The following is a 5,660-nucleotide window of genomic DNA, read 5'->3' as shown; positions in this document are numbered from 1 at the left end:
AGTGTTCAATTTCCTCCACTTATTACTAATCTCTTCTTGTACCTGAAATAAAAAATTCTCATTAATATACCCTTCTTAATAAAATAATTAATAAACTGACCAAATCATTGTCATCTCTCACCTTATGGTCCAACTTTGCATTGGCCACTTTCCCCATTTCATGTCGTTCTTTTTTCCTGTAAATCATTTATTTTTTTTAAAAAAAACCATTATAATATTAAGCAACCACATTTCCAATTTGTAGATGTACGTGTAACTTACATGAAATTAAAAAATGCATCTCGGCCAACTCTTGTTTGTTGCACAGTACTCTCGACCTTGCGCTTTCCTTTCGCTGATCCCCTTTTTTGAGCTTCCATAACTTGCACAAATCAAGTACAAAACACTATCATGCAATTCTCTCTAGCGCCGAGAATTTGAATACTAATCCAAAGCCTAATACACCCTAAACCCCGTAAACCCAGTAAACACTACAACATCACATTGCTTAATTAAAAAAATACGGGGACCAGGATTTGCACACAGTTGCTTAGTAATTGCATATACTGATATGCAATTGCACGACACTACTTGCAAGTGCATCAGCCCTCGATTATAACATTGCACAGATAATGCACACAACCCACCAATGCATTTCTATATTGGGCCGACATTCTTACTCATTTCAAATCCCAATCCAAATCTTAACCAATCCTAACATTACACTTTCGGAACACTTTACTCCCCATAAAAAAAATTCAAAAACACAGTCAAACCTACCTACCTACCACGAAATCACCTCACGTGCATAATTTCAAAACAAAACTATATACTGTAATTGCATTCAGTTACTTGGATTTGCATACAGGCGATTAGTAATTGCATATAGAGATATGCAATTGCATGAACATAACAACCATGAATGTGAGATACCCACTTCACCTCACGACACTTTTCAGACTGAGAAACCCACTTCATCTCATGAATGTGAGAAACCTACTTCCCCTCTTGCCCCAATTCATCACCACAGAAATTCAATTAACAATAACATAAAACATAGTGTTAACTTACCTTCACAAGGAACTAATACCAAATGCTTTCACAAGGGCTCGATTGCAGATGAGAGGAGTGCCAACAACCTACCAGTGACTGGAAAAACTGAATTCCAATTCCTATTATCAACCCAAAATGCTAACCCAAAAAATTTCCCCAAAATCCAAACCCTAGAATATGGGGGTTTTCTACAATGATGACAAAGAAGAGAGAGAGGTTGCAGAGACAAGGAAGAAACTTTCTACAGAAGAGGAGTTGAAGAAGATGACTTTGAAGACCATGAAGATTATCAGTTTGAAGTTGAACCAGACCACTTTGAGGAAGAAGGACGTCGACTGAGTGTGCATGTGAAATCGTTTGCCTGTTGACCTTAGGAGCAGCGCGTGAAATCATTTACCTGTTGACCAGGTCAGCAAGTTTCCCTTATTTTTTAAAAACAGTCACGTGATCAGCTATACCGGTACAGCTGATGCACCACAGAAGCTCTCCACTCTCACATAATCGTTTTACACAAGTTCAAGCGAAGACAAAAAGAGTGCTGATGACGATGATTGGAGATATTTGGTCACATTTGAACTTTGCGAATATTTTTCTAAGGATACAGATATTGAGATGGTAAGTTTTTCTCTTTTTTTTTTAAAAAAAAAAAAATTCTTGAAAGAGATAAAGATAAAGGAAATATATGAAAATGTCAGCGATGAAGGACGGTAGGGGAACGATGGGAGGAGGGAGGTGGAAGGATGTGTATGGACTATTGTAGAAAATGAAAACTAAAAACTAACAATAACTTTAAGTTATTTTTCATTTTCTAGTTTTAAATTTGTTTCATTTTCATTCTTTCACTATGCAATCTTGGTTTATCTATGCCTTGGCTGAGACGACGGAATTACAAGATCAGCGCCACAGAATAGAAAATGGAATAAGTCTTCATATATTGCTGAATGTGGCAATCATATTTTAGAGGTGAATTGAGGATGTGAGCGTTCTTAATTAATTAAGGAGATTTATTTTCTTAATTAGTTAAGGGATTTACTTTCTTATTTTATATAATTGATTATCATTGTATAATTAAGAGATATAATTCTAATTGATTACTATATCTATTTCGTTGTAAAGCACCCTTGTAAATTGTCACGACCCAATTTGAAAATAAGGAATATTCCCGAATCATGATGTGAATCATACTATAGTCATAAGAATAAAATACTACAACTATGATATGATGAGAAATAAAGCCAAAAAAAATACAAATGTAACACCTCGACCCAATTTTAATTATTCGTTTAAGTTATTTAAGTTATTTAATCATGAAATTACAATTTTGCCCTTGGGATATGGTCATTTTGGTCACTTTTTAATCTGATAGTATTTTGGGGAAATGAATGGCACTATTGCATAGAGCGCATCGATACAAGTTCGTAGACACGCAGTGGGCTCAAATCAGAGTTTTAGCGAAGAGGTTATGGCCAACGGAAGAGCAGTGACACAACTGTAAATATTCCAAAAAGTCAAATTTTTAAGTGACCAATCGGATCTCTCTCTCTCTCTCTCTTCTGTTACAGCCACCACGACCCCAATGGCTTCCGATGACGATTCCCGCATCATTCGGCCGTCTCCGGCCACGAAGCAGCACCCCAACAGAATCGTGTGACAGGTCCCAATTTGACAGTATGTTTCGCGAGAGCCACTTCAGGCTTCGAAGCCTCTGCCTAAAACCAACTGCTTGTTTCCCTGAAGCGACCGGTCGCTTTTTTCCAAATTCTTATATTTCTTAAAATCTTCAACATGGCTAATGTCTCAGATAGGGATTGCTGCAATGCCTCCATCCCTTGTGATAGAGCATCTTCAGCCTGCTGGGATGATTGTTGGAAGTTGTAAATACCCACCAATTAATTTCTGCTCAATTAAGGGTTCCAGTTGATTCACGAGAAGCAGCACTGCACGAAATCAAATATAGGTTTTAAATGCAAAGACATATAACAATTAGAAAAAAGATAGGACAAAAATGAATACATTATGCCCCAACGGTATTCAAATTTTCATTTTGAAATTTGATGACACATTCTATAAGTTGAAATTTCAGCACTCAAAAGGAATAAATGTATTGTTCATATTATGGACACGATTTTAAGGGCATAGCCAAGTGACTCACCACATCGAATTTGCATGCGATGTAGGATGTTACAGTTCTGATTTTTTGGGGGCATTGATGGAGGGGAGGATGGAGAAGACATTTTGTGCAGGAAGCAAGGACAATGGTGACCAGACGACAATGTTTGATCACCAGGAAATTAAACGGTCATAAATGGTTATTGTAAGGACAGACCCATGATTTCAAACTGGAGTGGGCTAAATTTATCATACGCACACACTTGTTAAACTCGACTGTATAAGTAAATTTCAGAAGTAGCGATTGTTTGTACAATGCAGGGCTGTCCATTGGGTGAGTTGGGTATATTAGTTTAGTTTTAAAAAGACAAAGTCACCTGGGTTATAGCCCAGACTAGTCAAAGGGTAAGTCCATCCCTAGTAGAAACTAGCCCAGGTTAGTCAAAGGGTAAGTCCATCCCTAGTAGCAGCTGAAGAACATGGGAGCGCAAGAGAGAGGAAGAAGAAGAAGAAGGGCGCGCTATTTATATCAATTTTTTCCAAAATACAAAAAATGCCATGTAGCTCCGCTAACCTAGGGATGGGAATGGGTCGAATCGAGGGTGGGTATACCATTCTCATCCCCATCCCCGTTAAGATTGTTTCCCCTATCCCCACCTTCATACCCGTCATATTCATATCGGGGATTCCCCATCCACACCTTCGTTAGAGAATGGATTCCCTGACCCGCCTCATTAGAGAAGAAAAAACCAATATATAACTACTTTGTTGAAAAAAAAATTTACTAAGGCAAGATAATGAATATATATAATATATAGTTATAAGACAATATAAGAATGTTTATATATGTATTGGAAGTTAACTAAATACATAAACAGTGTGGCTTAAGATTTGTATAAATTATGGGTGGTGATTTTCCCACTCCCCTTTTATCCACTTACACTCCCTTTTGTTTTTAAATATTTTTACTATAAGATAAAAGGGAGTGTAAGTAAACAAAAGAGAAGTGAGAACATACAATTTTAAAAAAATGGAGTGTAAGTGGATAAAAGGGGAGTGGAAAAATCAGTACCCTAAATTATATAAGCATATAATATAATAATATAATAATATAAAACTTAGTCGGTACAATCACTTTAATAGCATATTTATATATACTATACTATATATATACATATATATTCTAAATGGGGATGGTTCGGGTTGGGATTCAAATACCATCCCACCTCTCCTGGAACACCGTACCCATCCTCATACCCCTTTTTTGTCATTCGTACCTAACCCATTAGGGTCAAATGTAATAACCCAAACCTTAATTAATATTTAATTATTAATTTATTAAGAGGAAAAGACAATTTTGCCCTTGGAATAATTTATTAAAGAAAAGTTGTCTTTCGAAAAAGAAAGAATTTGACAATTCCACACACCCATTGCATAGAGCACGGCGAAACGAGTTCGTAGACACGAAGTGGGCTCAAATCGAAGCTTTAACGAAGAAAATATGGTCAAAATACGTAGAGGGGCAAAATGATAATTTGAAAAGTCAGAATTTTAAAACATCACTTCTCTCTTTTCTCCCTCAGTCTCTCTTCTCTCTTCCCACAACCTCCTCCCCGTGCGCCCTTCCCCAGCTGAATCTCCATAACCACCCAGCCACCTCCACACCTCGCCCCGACCCGCTGGACCGGACCTAATCGCACCAGCGTCAGCTCCGCCGTCAAGCCCGACCTTCCCTGCCTCTCGAACGTCACAGTTTTCACCAGAAAACGTCCAAAACCCAGCCAGTTTTGACAAAACTTCCAAGCTTTCAATCTTTCTCCTCCGGCCACCAAACTAGTCGAGTAAGGTATGAATCTTTACCTATTTTTCATCACTTAGCTGTTGGTTGGGTAGGATTGGAACGATTTCTAGCCTAGATAGATCAAATCACGATCCAAAGTTTGGCTATTTTGAGTTTGAAATTCCGGCCACTTCCGGGTAGTTTTTGGGGTAGTTTGGTCTTTTACCTAGGGCAGGAGTTTGCGCCAGCAGTTTGGAGATTTTTCGACCGCCAAAAATTTATCGAGCCACCCACGCGCTGCCAGCACGTGTGGAGGCCTGTGGGTAGCCTGGTGGAGACCACATTCAGTCCTAGAGTGATTCTCGTGTTGTGACGAGCGCGTAGAAATTCACGGATCTCAATTCGGATACCGTTTAAGCCTCGAACGGATTTTGCATATTGTGCGATTTTTCAGGTTCAATACTATTGAGCCGTTGGATCGTAAACATTTTCAGATATGTTAATCTAGACAATTCCAAGATCGTTTAAGATTTGACGGATCGTGAATAGGAGTCCCGAATACTCTGAAATCGCGAACCCTAGGGCTAGGGTTTTAGAAATCATGTGATTGTACGATCGTGATCAATCCGACCGTCCGATTGAAATCAAACTCTCGGGACATGTGTCCTGGGTATATTGGAACTTCCAGAGGTTCCGGATCATAATTTTGAGGTCATGGACCCGTAGGGTCCCGGGTTGA

General features: G+C 38.5%; 1 long non-coding RNA gene across 1 annotated transcript; it reads right to left on the bottom strand.

The window, feature by feature from the left end:
• Positions 1-510, bottom strand: LOC117612527. The gene is made up of 3 exons (XR_004583417.1): positions 262-510; positions 122-176; positions 1-42 (listed from the first exon to the last, which is right to left on the bottom strand). It is a non-coding gene; the product is annotated as an uncharacterized LOC117612527 (long non-coding RNA).
• Between the last annotated feature and the right edge of the window lie 5,150 nt (positions 511-5,660).

Source organism: Prunus dulcis, unplaced genomic scaffold (assembly GCF_902201215.1).
Source record: "Prunus dulcis unplaced genomic scaffold, ALMONDv2, whole genome shotgun sequence".
NCBI lineage: Eukaryota > Viridiplantae > Streptophyta > Magnoliopsida > Rosales > Rosaceae > Prunus > Prunus dulcis.
This window is presented reverse-complemented; position numbering and strand designations above follow the sequence as displayed.